This window comes from Cetorhinus maximus, chromosome 12 (assembly GCF_964194155.1).
Source record: "Cetorhinus maximus chromosome 12, sCetMax3.hap1.1, whole genome shotgun sequence".
In the NCBI taxonomy this organism is placed as follows: Eukaryota; Metazoa; Chordata; class Chondrichthyes; order Lamniformes; family Cetorhinidae; genus Cetorhinus; species Cetorhinus maximus.
The window spans coordinates 117,136,514-117,157,747 of NC_135890.1; the positions used below are offsets into that span (position 1 = coordinate 117,136,514).

General features: G+C 42.9%; 1 protein-coding gene across 2 annotated transcripts in view; it reads right to left on the reverse strand.

Annotated features, from left to right (window-relative positions):
• The window catches only part of gnb1l (guanine nucleotide binding protein (G protein), beta polypeptide 1-like), a 41,548-nt gene extending 37,363 nt beyond the window's left edge, over window positions 1–4,185 (reverse strand). For both annotated transcript variants that reach the window (XM_078554482.1, XM_078554481.1), the window contains exon 1: window positions 4,099–4,185. The gene's annotated coding sequence lies outside the window, so the exon portion shown is untranslated. The remainder of the gene's footprint in view (window positions 1–4,098) is intronic.
• Window positions 4,186–21,234: the final 17,049 nt, after the last annotated feature.

Genomic DNA, 21,234 nt, shown 5'->3' on the forward strand with positions numbered 1-21,234 from the left:
ATGAACTTTAAAAAAAACAATTGGCATATTAGTATTGCAATATTTATAAATTTACTGCCAACAATATGAAATTAAAGCTCATCATTTCTTTAAGTGAAGTTTCACTGTCTAGTGCCCAAAGGCAATAAAATGCAAGCTAGGTCGGTACTTCACTTGCTATGAGGCAGCTGAGCTGAACAACTGTGCAACAAGTCCAAAAACACAACATCACAAGGCTCTCAAAGATTAATGGGATTGTTATAAGTCAATCACACCCCAAATATGCTTTATTGTGCAAAGGAACACTTTCAAAGGGAAGATCATGTAACCCACAGAACTAGAATTTAGCCTTTTACAATCAGCTCTTCTCCATGAATTGCACATTGCAATTTACAGAGATTACCACCATAAATAAACTCCTGATTCCTCTGAGCGATGGACAAAAACACTCAGATTGCTCATGCCAGGTCACAATTACAAGTCATGTTTATTAATATTATTTGGGAAGCAAAAGTTAAACACAGCAGATAGATAACCCACCACCTTCTCAAGGGCAATTAGGGATGGGCAATAAATGCTGGCCTCGCCAGTGAAGCCCACATCCCATAAACAAAGTTTTACACATTGGTCAAATAACTTAGAAAAAATTGCAAAAAACGTTCAAGGTTCTCTCAGCTCAGATCAATATGAGGGGAAATTTATATTTGAAATAGAACTATCACAGAGTTTTCCATTATTTCTAGCTCACAACTAGTAGGTAATGTAGGTGTTCACCGAAGACGTCTTGACATGGGATGCTAATCATATCTCTTCTTTACCCTAATGTCCAAGTATTAAAATACAACCCATAATCATATGATACTTTAAATATTAGCTTTATTTGTTAACGTGGGAACTGACATAGTACTTACAGTAGTTTGCTGACCTAACAAGTGACTGCACTTCAAAAGTAGTTCATGAGGATGTGTTAAGTTAAACACAGCTCTGTCATAGGCATTGGGGCATCATAACTATACCCTGGATTCAAATCACCTGTAAGCAACAATTTCATAGGTATACCCCTGTATTAATAATACAGTATAAAACATACTGCTATTTTAAAAACATCTTTAACGTTAATAAAGATCTATTAACTCAGTTATACATACCCATATTAATTTTTTTCACTCCAAAATGTTAACTGTATTTATACATTGGTGGTCAGTTATGATGTGAAAGAAACTTGTACTTAGAAAACGCCCAGCAAACAGAAAGGCTTAATTTAGCTGTCTACTCCAACTAGTATGGATATTAAGCTGTACATTGCAACTTAACATTAAGTCCATGCAAATATAAAAATAAAGAAAAATGATTGAATTTGCATTTATATAGCACCTTTCACAATCCCAGGATTTCCCAACTTGCTTTACAGCCGGTTTTTGTTTTGAGTGTAGTCACTGTTGCAATATAGGAAATTTGGCAGCCATATGCTACAGCTACAGAAAGCCCTGGTTACACCTGAAGTACTGTGAGCAGTTCTGGCACCACACCTTAGAAAGGATATATTATCTTGGGGTATGCAGCATGGGCTTACCAAAATGACTCTAACATTAAAAAGACTCTGTACTAAGTTGATAATGCATCCTGGAGATCACTTCAGCACTTTGATAAACATGGCCTCACGCCACAGTACAGTTACATTTCAAAATGGCAACACCCAAGCGGTTAGACAACAGTACATTAGTAGTCTGCAAGTATTCAGCAGTCATAATAGGATTTGATTCCTGGGTCATACTGCCACTTCTACATCAACGGGCATCCAAAGTCACTTCACATTGGCATGGAATTAGCAGTATAACTGCAGCCTTGGTCTCAAACACCAATTTTAAAAGCTTTACTTCAACACAGATACCTCACTGAATCATTTTAAAGTGTGCAATTAGGAAACACTTTGACACAAATTGTAGCAGAGGTTTGGAACTCCCTTCTGCAAATGGAAACTGATACAAGATCAATTGTTAATTTTAAATCTGTAGTTAATAGATCTTTGTTAAACAAAGGCAGTTATATGGGCTTTAGGTCACAGATCAGCTATGATCTCACTGAATGGCTGGCAAGCTCATGGGGCGAAATGGCTAACTCCTATTCCTAACTGATGTTCTTCAACCAAAGTAAATTAATTGAAAATATTAATTCATTTATTTGTTTAACATTTAGATAATTTTTTATAGAGTTAGGGCCTCCCTTCCATCATCAGCTGTAGAGTGAGGGGTTTCTATCCCAGGCCATCTAAACAATGATGGGTTGTCATCCCCACCTCACTGAGACTTTCCCTGCACAGTGAGAAGCTCCCAACCCCCTGACACTCTTCACCAAACAAGAACCAGGGCATGCGTTAGAAACTGAAAGGAGCGAGTGTCTATGGTGAAAAGGAAACTGGGCATGTGGGAGCGACGCTCCCTCTCCATTGCGGGTAAGAACCTGGTCATCAGGTGTGAGGCACTCTCGCTGTTGCTGTACGTGGCGCAGGTCTGGCCCATTCCACACTCCTGCATGGTGGCGATCACTCGAGCCATCTTCCACTTTATCTGGAGGTCAAAAATGGATCGTGTCCGCAGGGATGTGATGTACAAGCCTCTAGATAAAGGGGGAAAAAAACGTGCCCAACATCGCCCTCATACTGATGGCCACCTTTGTGTGTGGCTGCATCAAGCGGTACGTAGACCCTCAGTACGCAAACACCAAGTGTCACTACGTGCTGAGGTTCTACCTGTCCCCGGTGTTGCGAAGGATGGGTCTGGCCACGCTGCCGCGGAACGCTCCAAGTAGTTGGACCGTGCCGTACCACCTGTCCCTCGTGGAAAAATTTATGCAGAAAAACACCTTTGACCACAAGTCCATCAGGCAGTGGTCGGCAAGTAATGTCTTAGAGGCCCTGAGGGAAAAGGAGGGTGGATCCTGTGGGATGGTTCCCCGAGCAGTCTGTCAAAGTCATTTGGCAGAATGCCTCATCGCCAGAACTTTTCAACAAGCACCAAGACGTGGCTTGGCTGGTGGTGAGAAAGGCCCTCCCTGTCAGATCCTTCCTACACGCCAGGAGTCTCACCCCCTCTGCACGTTGCCCTCGAGGTGGCTGTGGTGAGGAAGAGACCGTTGTTCACCTCCTTGTGGATTGTGCCTTTGCAAAGAAGGTCTGGAGAGAGATGCAGTGGTTGCTGTCGAGGTTCATCCCGAGCAGTTCTGTGACACAGGACTCTGTGCTCTACGGGCTGTTCCCAGGGACACACACCGAGACAAACATCAACTGCAGCTGGAGGATCATCAACTCGGTGAAAGACGCTCTTTGGTCTGCGAGAAACTTGTTGGTCTTCCAGTGCAAAGAGTTGTCCCTGACCGAGTGTTGCGGACTGGCACATTCCAAAGTCCAGGACTACGTGCTGAGGGATGCACTAAAGCTTGGGGCAGCTGCCGCAAAGGCGCAATGGGGAAGGGTCGCTGTCTAAGACCTTTCTGCCACAGGGCACCGAGGGACTGGGAACTGTTTAAATCCCCTCGGGCCGTACAGCTCAAAATGGAAGGCTGTAAATGATTGTAATATTGTTTGTACTGATGCACCTGGTGATACATTTTGTAAAAGTTGAACCTGATTGTACCCTTGTAATGGTGTTTTTGAAATGGTTTGGAATGTGGTTGAAGATATTTTATGAATAAAGTATATTTTTGCAAAAAAAACCCTCCCCAAGACCCTCCTCCTCCTCCTGTACAGAGACAGGGTCTGAGGGAGGGAGGGTCTGAGGGAGGGAGGGAGTCTCTTTTACATTGAGGGCCTCCCCCTCCCCCAGGTCCCTCTTCACATTGAGAGGCTTTTCTCTTCCAAATTCCCCCATCACTGAGAGGGGCGGTTGCCCTCCCCGGACCCCTCTTTACAATGAGGGCGACCCCTCCCCATCCTCATCCCCCTCATCCTCATCCTGCCCAGCCCACAGCCGGCGCTGCGACGGGAACCGCCGCCTGTGGCCTACCTTGTGCTCGTTGCCAGGGCAACCGCGGCCTCGGCTCAGGCTCCCCGGCCCCCCGCCCTGCCTAAACCACCCCGACCTCAGATTCAAACTTTAAACACGCCCTGCGGCATTGTTTTACCGGTTAAATATCCAGCTAAAGCGAGTTGAACGCTGCGCAAATCCGACTAATCTCTTCCAAGATTAACTTCCGGCCGTTGCTGAGCACTCTGGGTAATGTAGTCAGTCTGTGTTGATACTTGTGTGTCTAACTTCTTTTTGTCTTAAATTATTCCAAAGATTCACTACCTTAACCAGAATTCATTCTCCATTTTGATCTATTTCTGTGTGACAAATTTGTTTATAATTTGATCCTATAATACTTTGTTGAACTGCCATACTTTAATTCGTTGTAGTGCCAGATTTACCTTTTATTATTCATTTATGGGCTGTGGGCTTCGCTGGCTAGACCAGCATTTATTGCCCTTGAGAAGGTGGTGGTGAGCTGTCTACTTGAACCTCTGCAGTTCCTGTGGTGTAGGTACACTCTCAGTGCTGTTAGGGAGGGAATTCCATGACCCAGCAACAGCGAAGGAATGGTGATATATTTCCAAGTCAGGATGGTGGGTGGCTTGGAGGGAACTTCCAGGTGGTGGTACTCCCATGTATCTGCTGTCCTTGTCCTTCTAGATGGTAGCGGTCGTGGGTTTGGAAGGTGTTGCCTAAGAAGCCTTAGTGAGTTTCTGCAGTGCATCTTGCAGATGGTGCACACTGCTGCCACTGTTCGTCGGTGGTGGAGGGAGTGAATATTTGTGGAAGGGGTGCCAATCAAGCAGGCTGCTTTGTCCTGGATGGTCAAGCATCTTGAGTGTTGTTGGAGCTGCACTCATCCAGGCAAGTGGGAAATATTCCATCACACTCCTGACTGGTGCCTCTTAGATGGTGGACAGGATTTGGGGAGTCAGGAGGTGAGTTATTCACTGCAGGATTCCTAGCCATTGATCTGCTCTTGTAGCCACAATATTTATATGGCTAGTCCAGTTCAGTTTCTGGTCAATGGTAACCCCCAGGATGTTGATAGTGGGGGATTCAGCAATGGTAGTGCCATTGAATGTAAAGGGGCGATGGTTAGATTCACTTCTGTTGGAGATGATCATTGCCTGGCACTTGTGCGGCACGAATGTTATTTGCCATTTGTCAGCCCAAGCCTGGATATTGTCCAAGTCCTTCTGCACTTTGACATGGACTGCTTCAGTACCTGAGGAGTCGCAAGTGGTGCAGAACATTGTGCAATCATCAGCAAACCTCCCCACCCCTGACCTTATGATGGAAAGAAGGTCATTAATGAAGCAGCTGAAGATGGTTAGGCCTAGGACACTATCCTGAGGAACTGCTGTAGTGATACCCTGGAGCTGAGATGATTGACTTCCAACAACCACAACCATCTTCCTTTGTGCTTGGTAAGATTCCAACCAGTGGAGAGTTTCCCCCCTGATTCCCATTGACTCCAGTTTTGCTAGGGCTCCTTGTTGCTTGATCCTGAGATAATCATGATCTGATTGGGCATAGTCAGCATGGATTTGCAAATGGGAAATCATATTTGACAAACTTGTTGGAGTTTTTTGAGGATGTTACTAACAAAATTGATAAAGAGCTGAACTCTCGAGGTGAGGTGAGAGCGACTGCCCTTGACATCAAGGCCACATTTGACCGAGTATGGTATCAAGGAGCCCTATCAAAACTGGAGTCAACGGGAATCAGGGGGAAAACTCTCCACTGGTTGTGCATACCTAGCACAAAGGAAGATGGTTGTGGTTGTTGGAGGTCAGTCATCTCAGCTCCAGGATATCACTGCAGGAGTTCCTCAGGGTAGTGTCCTAGGCCCAACCGTCTTCAGCTGCTTCATCAATGACCTTCCTTCCATCATAAAGTCAGGTGGGGACTTTTGCTGACGATTGCACAATGTTCAGTATTTGTGACTCCTCAGATACTGAAGCAGTCCATGTCCAAATGCAGCAAGACCTGGATAACATCTAGGTTTGGGCTGACAAGTGGCAAGTAACATTCGTGCTGCACAAGTGTCAGGCAATGACCATCTCCAACAAGAGAGAATCCAATCATCACCCCTTGATGGTTCAATGACATTACCATCACTGAATCTCCCACTATCAACATCCTGGGGGTTACCATTGACCAGAAACTGAACTGGACTAGCCGCATAAATATTGTGGCGACAAGAGCAGGTCAATGGCTAGGAATCCTGCAGTGAATAATCACCTCCTGACCCCCCAAAGCCTGTCCACCATATATAAGGCGCACGTCAGGAGTGTGATGGAATACTCTCCACTTGCCTGGATGATTGCAGCTCCCATAACACTCAAGGAGTTTGGCACCGTCCAGCACAAAGCAGCCCGCTTGATTGGCACCACATCCACAAACATTCATTCCCTCCACCACCGACGCACAGTAGCAGCAGTGTGTACCATCTAAAAGATACACTGCAGGAATTCACCAAGGCTCCTTCGACAGTACCTTCCAAATCCACGACCACTATCATCTAGAAGGACAAGGGCAGCAGATAGATGGGAACACCACCACCTGCAAGTTCTCCTCCAAGCCACTCACCATCCTTACTTAGAAATATATCGCCGTTCCTTCATTGTCATTGGGTCAAAATCCTGAAACTCCCTTCCTAACACCACATGGACTGCAGCAGTTCAAGAAAGCAGCTCACCACCACTTTCTCAAGGGCAACTAGGGATGGGCAATAAATGCTGGCCCAGCCAGCGAAGCCCACATCAACATCCCATGAATGAATAAATAAAAAAGGAGAGTCAATGGACGTAGTATACTTGGATTTTCAGAAGGCTTTGGATAAAGTCCCCCACAGGAGGTTGATTAGCAAAATAAAAGCACAATCAATAGGAGGCAATATACTGGCGTGGATAAGGATTGGCTAACAGGCAGAAAACAGAGAGTAGGAATAAATGAGTCATTCTCGGGTTGGCAGGCTGCGACTAGTTGGGTACCGCAAGGATCTTTACTTGGGACACAGCTGTTCACAATATATATCAATGATTTGAATGTAGGGACCAAATGTAATATCTGATGCATTGGACTTCTCCATCATTGATGACGGAGATATTTGTGGAGTCTCCTCTTCCAGTGAGTTGGTTAATTGTCCACCACCATTCACAACTGGATGTGGCAGGACTGCAGAGCTTAGATCTGATCTGTTGTGGAATCGCTTGACTCTGTCTATCATTTGCTGTTCATGCTGTTTGGCACGCAAGTAGTCTGTGCTGTAACTTCACCAGGCTGACACCACATTTTTAGGTATACCTGGTGCTGTTCCTGGCATGCCCTCCTGCACTCCCCTGGCTCAGTGGTAATGGTAGAGTGGGGGATATGCCAGTCCATGAGGTTACAGATTGTGATTGAGTACAATTCTGCTGCTGCTGATGACCCGCTGTGTCTCATAGATGCCCAGTCTTGAGTTGCTAGATCTGTTCGGAATCTATCCCATTTAGCGCATGATGGAGGGTATCCTCAATGTGAAGGCGGTGGTCACTCCTACTGATACTGTCGTGGACAGATGAATCTGTAGCAAGTAGGATGGTGAGGATGAGGTCCAGTGAGACAGGACGTACCCAGGGATGGTGATGGTGGTGTCTGGGACATGATCTGTAAGGTATGATTCCATGAGTATGACTATGTTAGGCTGTTGCTTGACTAATTTTGGCACAAGCCCCCAGATGTTAGCAAAGAAGACTTTGCAGGGTCGACAGGGCTGAGTTTGCTGATGTCGTTTCTGGCAGTCCAGTGGTCCGTCCGGTTTCATTCCTTTTTATTGACTTTTTAGCAGTTGGATACAACTGAGTGGCTTGCTAGGTCATTTCAGAGGGCATTTAAGAGTCAACCACATTGCTGTGGATCTGGAGTCACATGTCATACCAAGTGAGGATGGCAGATTTCCTTCCCTAAAGGGCATTAGTGAATCAGATGGGTTTTTAAGACAATGGTTTCATGGTCATCATTAGACTTTTATTGAATTCAAGTTCCACCATCTGCCGTGGTGGGATTTGAACCCGGATTCCCAGTCCAGTGACAATACCACTACGCCACCCCTTCCCCTTTTATTATGCTGTTTATTACCCTTACTAATATCCATACCATTACCTCTCATTTGCCTCCATTCATAACAAGAGTCTCTTGTGATAGAGATCAATTCTATGGCTCTTTCTAACACCTCCAGGGCTTTAATCCCAGAGGAAATAAATTGAAACCTGTTGAAACTGCCATCGTATCTAACTGGAATAACTGGTATGTACTGGAGGGGAGGCCGGGCGTGGGGGTGAGGGGGTGGTCAACTGGGAAATCCAACCAGAAATCATTTGGCCTCCGATTTTGTAAGCCAATTTAGGCAATGACTGCTTCTCATTTACTGGGAGTAGTTAACTTGAACTGGGGACTGACTGGTTGAGGTCCAGCATGCTTCATTCTTGACCCTGTTCATTATTCGGACCACACTGGGACTCTGATGCTCTTGGTGTATACACCTACCTCTGATTTAAATGTAACTTCTGGGCAGTGTAATGTAAACAAATTTACGTTGCCAGCCTTACGTCTATGGGAATGGGACTGGTGTCTAAGCTGCAGTATTCCAAGTATTTCACGGGCTGGAAAAATACCCATTTCCAAAATGAAAATGAATTCAAGGTGCATGCATGTTCATTGTTCAACTTCTGACTGTTTTTTGCACAAAATGAAATTACACAGGCTACATCACTGACAATATATGGAGAATTTCCATGTGTTGAGCCATACACAAAGACACAAGAAATAGGGAAGGATGTGGCAGAGACCACAGCTGCTGGATCCCCAATACTGGTGCACACTTGGTGCAAGATGCCTGCCAATCCTGGTTTTGCTGTAGCCCTTCCCTTCGAGCCCTGTCAGTCCACCTATTTGTGCCCTTATTAAAGAAAAACATTGGCATTGGGAAAGCAGTCAGCCAGCAATCTACACTGCTGCCTGACTTTACGCAGCCAGTGTTACTGAACGTTGGTGTATATGGAGAATCAGGACAAAACCGATGGAAAAGGAGGAGGAGGTGGAGGTGGAGGTGGCAGAGCCAAATGGAGGAGACCACAGCTTGACTGTAGACAACAGACAATAGAAAGCTGAGCCTGAGCAGAAAATCATCTGGAAAAACATTGTCCAATGGGCCACCCTCGCTCACCCACCCTCCCTCACTGCAAGAACAATATCATGCTGGCTAATTCCCTAACTTGTGCTATCTGATCTCCAACCCTCAGGTCAGGTACCCATATATCTTACAGAGTGAACCTTACATATCTGAGTACCGTATAGTATCTAATACTCAAGTCCACACACACACAATCAGCTATCATCAAGACATTCCTCCCTCATTAGACCAAAACATCTCCCTGATTTTTCTGCTTGGTATATATAGCTTAGAGTCCATCCCTTTAGCATATTGCAATAAATTTTGCAAACAAACTTAACAAATCATTATTTCCCTAAATCACTGAGTAAATGAATTTTTTCAATAACTAATGTCAGCTAAGTTTAGTGCATCGCAGTACAATATAGTTTCAGTCTTTTGTTCAGTATTTCACTTTCTGGAACTGTTTTTTCTCTTTATTTAACTGTGGCACCCCTTGTGATAATCATCAGTACGTCATTCAATGCACCTCAATGACCCACTCTCATTGCTTTTAGTCATTTGGTAATACAGAACTTGAATACTGCTGAAAAAAGATGTTGTTGAAGCTTTTCCTCGTGCACTTATCAGGACAATTCACAAGAACACCAAATGTACAGGGAACAACAATTTATACTTATGAGAAGAGACGACTGATTGGTTGGCAAGTGGACTGTGATTGGTAGAGGTATTGCCATGGAGAATACACCAATTAACTGATGAATGAGTCAAGCTTTGATTAAATTCAAGCCAGGCAGGTTGACTCTGATTGGTCAAGGCTTTGCCCTGGGGAATGAACCAGAGAATGGCTGTTGCCTATGTTGTTTAGTTGAAACAGGCACAATGTATGTACATGTTCTTTCTGTCTGCAAAGAACAGGGCCCTGTGTATTAATATATGTAGCTTCCAGTACATACAAATGTGCCACACTGCGAGCATGACTGACAATCTTAAATTGGTTGTCAGCGTAATTCTTAGCACACTCATGATTGTTTAGCAAATGTTGCCGAATCGCAGAATCACATCTAATGTTGGATACTGTGTACCTCAAAACAGGTTGAAGCCAGGCTTCTCTCTTTGTGCAGCTTTTGCTTCTGCACTTATTGGCAAAATGGTCTTTGCCCCCACATTTTCTGCATATCTATCCCTTGGCAGGGCTGCAGCTCTTTTTCATAATGTCCCAAGTTGCCACATCTAAAATACTCTCAGACTTTTGCTGTTTACATTTACATGTACCTGGATTCTGTTATGCCACTCGGTTAGCCTCAACTTTTGTCGTGCCAATGGGATCAAGTTTCATGTGAAATTATCCAATGCTACTGATATTTTCAAAGTGTCATCCAACATTACCTCTTCCCAATGTTTACTCTTTCCAGCAGCTTACGCCTCAACTCATCCGACATGCAATGTTGGACCACCTGATCCATTACCTGGTTATTCAGATCCGTCACAACGTAATCACATCCTTCTGACACCTGCTTCAAACAGGTTATAAATTGGGTGACTGTTTCTGTTTCATCTGATGGAAAACGTGCCTTTGGAATGTGGTATTTGGCATCACCACATAATGGTCCTTCAAATCTTTCACTGCACGTTCATAATCTGCCTTTTTTTTCCCATGTCAGGCAACGTCTTGAAAGTTTCCCTCACTGAAGCACCCATATTGAACAACAATTAGGCCCGTGACAGTGCTTTCTGTGCCACCATCGCCCTGTCCGAAAGTGGACCACAACTATCAACATACACTCCAAACTCCTCCAGCCTTGCTCTCCATTTCATGCTAACAATATTCAGATCACTTGTCGAATCAAACAGCTCAATTTCCCGGACTGCAGTCGTATCAGCCCCAGCAATGCCATGACATAATACTAAATAGCTCCATATTTATTCTCCTTGCCAATGTTACACCTCAGGCTGAAAGAACAACACTCAAGGTCACAAATTTAATTGCATGAACATTATTTAATCTGCCATGCTGGCTAACACCTTAGCATGTGCTATCTGACCTCCAACTCCCAGGTCAGGTGCCTCACATGTGGTACAGAGTGTACCTTACAGAACCTGCCTTTATTTCAAAGGGAATGGAGTACAAAATAGGGATGTCTTTTTAAAACAATACAAGGCACTAGTTAGGCCACACCTGGAATACTGTGAACAGTTTTGGTCCCCTTATCTAAGGGAAGATATATTGGCATTGGAGGCAGTCCAGAGAAGGTTCACTAGGTTGATCCCGGGTATGGAGGGATTTTCTTATGAGGGGAGCTTGAGTAGGTTGGGCCTGTACTCATTGGGGTTTAGAAGAATGAGAGGTGACCTTTTTGAAACATATAAGATTCTTAGGGGGCTTGACAGGGTTGATGTTGAGAGGTTGTTTCCCGTTGTGGGAGAGCCTAGGACCAGAAGGCATAATCTCAGAGTAAGAAGTCGCCCATTTAAGACAGAGATGAGGAGGAATTTCTTCTCTCAGAGGGTAGTGAACCTGTGGAATTCTTTACCACAAAGGGCTGTAGAGGATGGGTCGTTAAGTATATTCAAGACTGAGAAAGACAGATTTTTAATCAGGAAGGAAATCAAGGGTTATGGGGAAAAGGCAGGAAAGTGGAGTATCTGAGGATTACCAGGGCAGCCATGATCTCATTGAATGGCGGAGCAGACTCGGTAGGCTAAATGGCCTACTTCTGCTTCCACGTCGTTTGGTCTTATCCGAGTACTGAATCGAGGTTTTCCTTATCTCCACAGATGCTGGCAGACCTGCTGAGTATTTCCAGCATTTTCTGTTTTTATTACAGGAATCAAGGTGTGGTTTTCTTTGTAAACCATAAGATGGTGCTTTGTTGCACCAGTGTCATGGATTAAAAGTGCCTCTTTTATAATAAAAAGACTAAACTATAAAATAAAGGTAATGTAAATGAAATAACAACATCATGATCTGTATTTATTCACCATACTCCTGCCTCTGCGGTCCCCACCAATCATGGAAGATATCAAAACATGTGTGTTAAGTGTGGTGATGGGTGTATGTGGGAGCCTTCTGTGTGCAAATTGGCTGCTGTATTTCCTACATTACAATAATGTTTACGTTTCAAAAGCATTTCATTGGCTGAAAAGAGCTTTGGGCATTCTGGAGTTGTGAAAGGTGCTGAGATGTTCTGAAAGCACTATATAAATCTGGACCACCGAATTGAGCCAAAGCCTTGTAATTTGGTGGCCGGGGGGTGGTGGGGTGGGGGGGGGGTTTTGAACCAGGTTGAAGGGAAATTGACTGTCCAGATAGAGGCTGAGTCATTCAGTGTTAGTGGAGATGGAGCTGTCGCCCACACACTTGTTCGTGTGTGAGGGGTGGAATTGAATCGACACAGCGATTCCAAGAGGCTAGGATCACGCTGAGCATTTAGATGTTTGTCAGACTCCTACAGATATTATTTTTTAAAGTTTTTATTTTCTTTCTTTAAAGGGTTAACTGAATGGAGGAGCACTCACCCCACACAGTGAAGAAATACAGGTCAAAATGTGTTGCATTGATTCTGAGTAAACAACCAAAACAATATATGAATCAAAATACTTTGTTATGTACACATGGAACTGCAGAAAAATGATAGAATATCACTGCCTGCAGCAATCAACTCAAAGTGCCGGAAAAATCAAACATGAAGCAGCACACCAGCTGTGTTGGATGTAAACCTATCGTCACCTACTTATGCAGATAAATACAGATCATAATGTTGTTATTTCATTTACATTACCTTTATCTTATAGTTTAGTCTTTTTATTATAAAAGAGGCACTTTTAATCCATGACACTGGTGCAGTGCAGCACCTCCTTATGGGTTTGATATTTTCATCCGTGTATCTCTAGAAACTTTTACTCCTTTCAATTGAGAAATTGCACTGCTATATATTATATCTAAACTGTACTTAACTTACCTGTAAATCTATTTAAAAGCAACTTCAATTCAGTGTTCCACCCTTTCAGCATTTCAGTTACAGCAATGAAGCAGATTTTAATACAAGCTTTTATTAATCTCTTCAACTAGAACATATCAGTCTCAAGGGATAACAGTAGGTGAACATCTGGCATATTCCATTGAAGAGGAGAATTGGAGAATCTTGTAATTCCCTATCTCATTGTGCCTGGACTTTGGTCACCACCTCTGAATGGCTGAGCTAAGAAACTCGCCACATGGAAATGGTAAGCATTAGCCCAATGTCTACCATTTACACATTGTAATTCCCCTGTACTGCATCTCTCTCTATCAGCTTCCCTTTTCTCTCTGGTAAGAAATAAGTGAGACCTGCTATTGAAGAAGTAGTGTCATTGAATATGTTTTTGTTAAATCTGTAACCTATTCAAGTGTCCAAAGAAAATTACCCATTAATGGGTCGATAACTAGAGGGCACAGATTTAAGGTGATTGACAAAAGGACCTGAGGTGACATGAAGAATAACATTTTTATGCAATGCCTGTTTAGGAATTGGAATGCACTGCCTGATAGCACGGTGAATACACATAGTAGCCTTCAAAATGGAATTGAACAAATACTTGATGGATAAAGATTGCAGTGATATGAGAAAAGAGTGAGAAAGTGGTACTAACTGGATTGCTTTTCAAAAGAACTAGTGCAGACACAATGATCCAAATGTCCTCATTCTATGCTATACTATTCTGTGATTCTATAAGAACAATAGATTAAAAGGATTCTGCATGGCATGCATTATAGTGTAAGAATAGCATTGTATTCAGGACAAATGTGATGAGCCCACACTTCAATCCTATACAAGCTACAAGGAAAATCCAGTCAACCCATCAGGCTATTGCTTCTCCCATTGATGACAACCGATGGATTCAGCACAACTAATTTAATGTTTCTTTATTATTCATTCACAGGATATGGTCATTGCTGGCCAGGCCAGCACCTATTTTCCATTCTTAATTGCCGTTGAGATGGTGGTGGTGAGCTGCCATCTTGAACTGCTGCAGTCCATGTGGTGTAGATATACCCACAATGCTGTTAGAAAGGGAGTTTCAGGGAATTTAATCTCCTGAGGGAAAATTTGATTAAGTTTTTTTGTCTGAACTTCCTATCCCAAAGTTAGTCAAGCAAAATTCAGCAATATCATACCATACTTTGACCACCATTAATCAAGATCTCCAGTTGTCTTCCACAGATGACTTTTCCATGGTCACAGCAGCAGAAAAACTAATCATCGATTGTGTCTGTCTGTACTGATTCCTATTCATAGAGTGAAGTTTGATATGAATACATAGCTACTCTTTGGATGAGCAGATAGATTCTCCAATTAAAAATTGGGAAGTCTGAAGCCATTGGCTTGGTTTCCGACTGCAAACTCCATTCCCCAGCCATCGACTCCAGTGTTTTCCTACCCAATGTCTGAGGCTGAACCAGACTGTTCACATCGTTGACATCCTATTTGACCCTGAAATAAGCCTCTGACCCCATAACTTCACTATCACCAAGACTGTCTACTTCCACCTCAGTAATATAGCCCATCTCCACCCTTGCCTTAGCTCATCTGTTCTGAAACACTCAACCATGCATTTGTTGCCTCTGGACTCGACTATTCCAATGTTCTCCAAGCCAACCTCCCATCATGCACTCCCAATTGTCTTGAGCTGATCCAAAACTCTGCTGCCCGTATCCTAACTCGGAGAAAGTAGTATTCATGAGTCATCCCTATGCTTGGTTATATTGGTTTCTGGCTTCAATTTTAAAATTCTCATCCTTGTTTTCAAATCCCTCCATGGCCATACCCCTCCTTTTCTCTGTATCTCCTCCAGCCCTACAACCTTCCGAAATCACTATGCTCTTCCAATTCTGACCTTGTGCAGGTCCTTGATTTTTCATCACTCTACCATTGATGGCTGTGTCTTCAGCTGCCTAGGCCCTAAGCTCCGGAATTGTCTCCCTGAAATTCTTTACTTCCCTACCACTCTCTTCCTTTAAGACACACCTTAAAACCTAACTGTTTGACCAAGCTTTCGGTCATCTGTCCTAATATCTTCTTATGTGGCTTTGTGTCAAATTTTGTTTGATAATGTTCCTGTGAAGTGTTTTTGCTTTAGCACATTTTACTACCTTTAAGCCACTATGTAAATGCAAGTTGCTGTTTTACGTGCCTGGCCATAGTGATTTATCAATTTCACTTGCATTCCAGCATCTTAGAGTGCAGTAATCGTGTGCTACTCATTGTTGGAACCCTTTAAGGACAGCATAGCAACAGCACCAATCATTGACGGTAACTATGATGCTCACTGTGGGTAATACTTGCAGAACAAAGGACACTGAAAGAGATAATAAACACAGTTATGATGGTGCATTAAGTCTTCATTTACCCAGTGAGAGACGCTGTGTGTAATTTGTAGGTGTGTGTTTGTACCACAGACATGTGATGCATTGACTTCTTTTTATTTATTGTTTCTTTTACCACCAAGTATTCAGTTCCTGCTAAGATAGTTACCTTTTAGAAAGAGACACAATGAGGTGTGTTAGTGAGAACAGAGACAGGGAAATTACCCTCCTCCAGTAAACAAACATCATCTTTATAAAATTGTTTGTCTTTTCCATGAGAAAAATAAGCAAATATCCCTCCTGCACCTTTTGGTTGTCATTCCCAGAAACCTGGTCCATTCAAAGATGTGTTGTCCACCCCACCTATTCCTCACCCTCCCCCCCGCCTCCCACCCCCATCCCACACAAGTATTGCTGACCAAGTGAGCAGGACCCATGCACTTTACAGACAGCTGTGGAAAATGCATTTAGTAACTCCTACATTTTTTTTTCTTACATTTCTCTCTCTTGACCAGTCTTCTTCCCTCTCCTTCCCCAACACTCCTCAAAGCACTGATTTGTACAAGGGTAGGGTTCCACTGGCACAGGACCTCCCCCTTCGTTCATGTGTTAGCGTTGAAGATGAGCATCAGCAAGTATTCAGTCAAGAGGCAGGAGGACACAGCAGAGCCTATGCTCATTTGTAAACGTACACACAACACACATTTTCAGCAGGAATTGCTGAATAATAATCTGGATTGGGTACCCTGACAAATATTCCACTCGTAACCTTGCACTCTAGCTGTTGACCAAGATCAACTAACCCAGCCATTCATTTCAGCGTAACTTTGTTTCCTTTCTGGAGTTTCCTTTTTGCAATTTTCTTCACTTAACTTTCTATCCTACTGCTGCCCTGTCCAAATCCAACCAAAGGGCAATGACATGCTGAGCATGATGACCTGATACTTCAGCACACTACTACACAATAAAAAATAAATCACTTGCCTTGTCCTTTCTCCTTTCAAGCCTGGGGCTTGAATTTGCTCCCTTACCGGAGTTTTCTTAGCTCTAGTATCCCAACATTTTCACATCCTCATGCACGCCAGACCTTTCAGGGCTACACTCACCTGCTCCCTTTCAGGCTCCTGGGCATGTACAACATCAATAGCAACAGCAGTGTCAGTTAGACTTCTGTCGCTCATCATTTAATGTTAACAGATAAAAGGGAAACACCTAGCCTGAAATGGAATTGGATGGGTTTCTTCTTGTGGATGTAGGTTTGTGGTAGTGAAAGGGTTGATGACAATCGCTTTCGTGGACCAGCTCACACTGTCCCTATTCACAGCTGCCAATGCTCTACATGCTATAGATCACACTTTTAATTATAAAGGGGAACCACAGAAGAGCTGATAAGAGGCATAGCCTTATTTCCTGTTTTGTGGGAGGATTTCTTCTGATGCTTTGCAATGCCAGCAGCTGCCAAACATAAATTTGCTTCTCTCATTATTTATTTTACTGAAATTTTCTAATATTACAGAAGTCCCTTTTATAAAGCTGCCATTGAGCGCCACACGGTGACAGTGAGCAATGTATCAAGGACAATCAATATTTGTAACTGTTTCCTTATCAAATGCTAGTTTGAAGGAAAGCTTCCTGTGTAAACTTGATTAAAATTCAGGCGTTTTCACAATATTGATTCTAAATTGTGCCAGTTTGTAATTAGCACCCCTCTATTCAAACAACATAAAACACAAACCTGCGACTTGGGCAATAGAGTACAATGTAAAAAAAAAATGCACACAAGTATTAGTTAGCCCAGAATTCTCCTGTGATAATGTTCATGATTACGATCAAACCCTTGAGCAAACATTATATAGTATTATATATTTTCACTACTTAAACAGGGAGCTGTAAACTAATTTGAGTAATGTTAAACAATAATTATTATTATTATAAAATTATTATGCTAACGCACAGCTGTAATGTACCTCCCTTTGCAGAATGAGATAATTTTACTTTTCAGGAAAGCTTATTGTCAGCAAAAGATCTTCCAAGGTTAACTATAGAGCCAGGTTTTCTGCCCATTGACTGAAATGTTCTATGACTTTCTTCTCAGGCTGTGGATGGTGTCACAAGGCCTCGTTTATTACCCATTCGTGGATGCCCTGAGAAAGTGGTGGGCCTTCCCCTTGACCAGGCACAGAACTCGAGTTGATGGAGCCTCGAGTTGATGGAGCTCCCATAATGGCATTAGGCAGGGAATTCCAAGAATTTGGCCCAACTAAGAGTGAAGGAACAGCAATGTATGTCCATGTCGGGATGGTGTGTGACTTGCAGGGGAACTTGGAAGCAATGATGTTCTCACAGCATTGCTGCTTCTCCATGGTAGAAGTCACAGGGCTGAGTGGTGCTCTCAAAGTAACCTAGCTGAGTTACTACAGTGCATTCTGTGAATAGTGCATACAGCAGGTACTGTTGGTGGTGGGACAAATGAATAGTGACTCCAGTGTCATGGGGTGTCAATCAAGGGGATTACTCTGTTCCGAGCGCTGTCGAGCTTCTGGAGCATTAATTTCCTGCTACACATAAATGATAGGGACTACGCCATATGGCATGTTGCTTTCATTTGTTTATTATTACAGTATGCCCACTCACTTATGGGTGTTTATACAATAGGTCTCCATCGATTCTGACAGGAAAGTCCGAAGCAGGGGAGCAAGCAGATCAATTCCCATTCTATTTCTCTCTCAAGTCCACATGTGTTTTTCAGGGAAGCCAGTCTAATACAAGTGAAATACCCGTGCTGAAGTCTGCTTATTTTCTGATTTGAGTATTTATCTGCATGACCCTGCAATGGGCCTGCAGAACGTTCTGCAGCTCAGTGTCTGCAGTAATCTACAGGTCCATTAAAAGTTAATTCTGGCAGTTACTTTATGTCTTCATCAAAGTGAAGGTATTAAAACCGGGAAATTGAGCATTTTTCATTACTTTTCATGTAGTAAAGCATCAAGTACACCTGGGTCTCCTGGCTGGCCTCTCACCTTGCACCCTTTGTAAATTTGAGCTCACCTAAAACTCTGCTGCCCCTATCCTAACATGCAGCAAATCCTATTCACACATTACCCCTGTGCTCGGTTCCTGGTCTGGCAGCATCTCAATTTTAAACATTCTCACCCTTGCTTTCAAATCCTTTCATAGTCTTGACCCTCTATGTCTAGATTCTCCTCCAGCCCTACAACCCTCTAAGATCAGAGTTCCTCCAATTTTGACCTGTTGTACATCCCCAGTTTAATCGCTCTACCATTGGCGTCCGTGCTTTCAGCTGCCTGGGCCCTTTTCTCTGGAATATCCTTCCCTAAACCTCTCTACCTTTCTCTCCCTTTAAAACCTGCCTCTTTGACAAAGCTTTTGGTCACCTGTCATCAAATCTTCCTATGTGGCTCAGTGTCAACTTATGTTTGATAACACACCTGTGAGGTGCCTTGGGCATCTTACTATGCTAAAGGCACCATTTAAATATATATTGTTGGTGTTATTGAGGACAGATGTAAAATGATGCGGAGTAAACCTCCCAGGCTCGGGGGGGCCGAATGGCCTACTACAGTTCCTAATTCGTATGACAAAAACAAAAATACCTGGAAAAACTCAGCAAGTCTGGCAGCATCTGCGGAGAGGAACACAGTTAATGTTTCGAATCCGAATGACCCTTCAACAGAAGCAGAAGTTCTGTTGAAGGGTCATTCGGACTCGAAACGTTAACTGTGTTCCTCTCCGTAGATGCTGCCAGACTTGCTGAGTTTTTCCAGGTATTTTTGTTTTTGTTTTGGATTTCCAGCATCCGCAGTTTTTTGCTTTTATCCTAATTCGTACGCTCTGTTTTGCTTCAACACTCTTCTGCACCTGTGTGACATTTTCATACCTTGTGGTACCTGATTATTAGAAATAACGTTGTAATAAGAAACAAACAGACAATAAACAGCGGCCATAAAATCCCACAGGGGTTTCACTGCAGCTAGGGAAAGAAACTGAAGCAACCTCTGTGGAATTTTGGTGCCAAATATATTTATCAGCATCCATCACAATCCAGATGTCAGATTTCAAAGATTAGAAGTATAAAATAAAGAGAAAGAAAGCCAGTAATTGCCTGGTGGCTTCTTCGGACCTGGAGTGGGAAATTTTCAAGGACACATATGAAGGAAAGACCCCCCGAGTACTTCCAGCACTTTGCTTGTTGTAACTTTTGTCACCTCTTGGGCTGTTCAGGCAGCCTGGTAAACCTGTCTCACTGCTGGCCTCTACTTGTACTTTAGGATTAAGACTAGTCTGCAACAAAAAAAGGGCAGCTGTGCACAAACACTCCTATTATGAACAGTGTGAGGGGATTAACCATCATCTACCTTTTATCTTATTCAGATTGTGCATTGAAAGGTTAAAGCTGTTCTCAGCAACCAGTAAACGTATCAAATAAATATAAATTCCAGCCAAGCTCTTAATTCCGAAGTTACTTCCTGTAGATCAGAGAACCCACCGGGATTTTTACAAATTAAGTCCTAAAAAGTTAAAGTCGTTTAACTTTATCCTGTTTCTCCATAACTAAGGGTCAAAAATGGGCAGAAAGAATCTTTCTTTATTTCATATTTTTCTATATTTGTATATTTGAATACTAGCCAACTATTTTAGAGATGCTTTTTTTTTCTCTGCAGGTCAGCTTTCATGAAGACATAGAAGACAACATTTAGGTGATCAAAGTTGCAAGAGTGGTATTGAAATTTACAGGGGCTATTACCACTATGTTGAGTCTTGTTGCATTGGTAGTAAGTGCTTACATAAACTAGCCCACCCACCACTCAAATAAAAGTCACTTGATAAGAATTGTAGGATAAAATATAGGCTGACACTCCCAATGCAGCTCTGAGGGAGTGCTGCACTGTCCGTGGTGTTATCATTTATTTGAGGCATTATTCTGATATCTTGCCTGTGCTCTCAGGTGAATGCAAAAGATCCCACGGCAAAGAAGAGCAGGGGAGTTCTCCCATGTGCCCTGGTCAGTTTTTAACCCTCAACCAACATAATTAAAAAACAGACCATCTTGTCATTATCACCTCTGTTTGTGGGATCTTGCCATGCGCAAATTGGCTGCCATGCTTCCTACATTACAACAGTGACTACATTTCCAAAAGTTACTCCATTGTCTGTAAAGTGCTTTGCGACGTTCTGAGGTGAAAGGTGCTGTGGTAATTTAAGTTCTTTCTTTTCTTTATTAATGCAGCCGCAAACACAAATTGAGTTAACAATCACAGCTGGACTTGCCATAAGAAGTTTCTAGTTTCACAGAATACTGACAGAAGCATACAATAGACCAGAGCTTTCATTCTTACCTGGTACAGATTTAATGTAACAACATTAAGATAAAGCCCATCTACAAAGATATGTGAAATCAAACTGTGCAATGCATATGAAGATATACAATGCAATGCACATGCTAGCATTTGAAGGTAATAGCTGTTCACTGTGTTAACAATGACATTTTCCTTTTTAGGCTAGCATAACTTAATTAAAATATTCCCAAAGGAATTTCATTTGAACTCCTTAACTGCTAGTAACAGTAACTATATTTCACTGTGAAGCGATTGCGAAGCCTTGAGGCTTTTTTAAAAATTCGGACACGGGATATATGTGTCACTGGCTAGGCCAGCATTTATTGCCCATCCCTAATTGCCCTTGTTCAGAGGGCATTTAAGAGTCAACCACATTGCTGTGCGTCT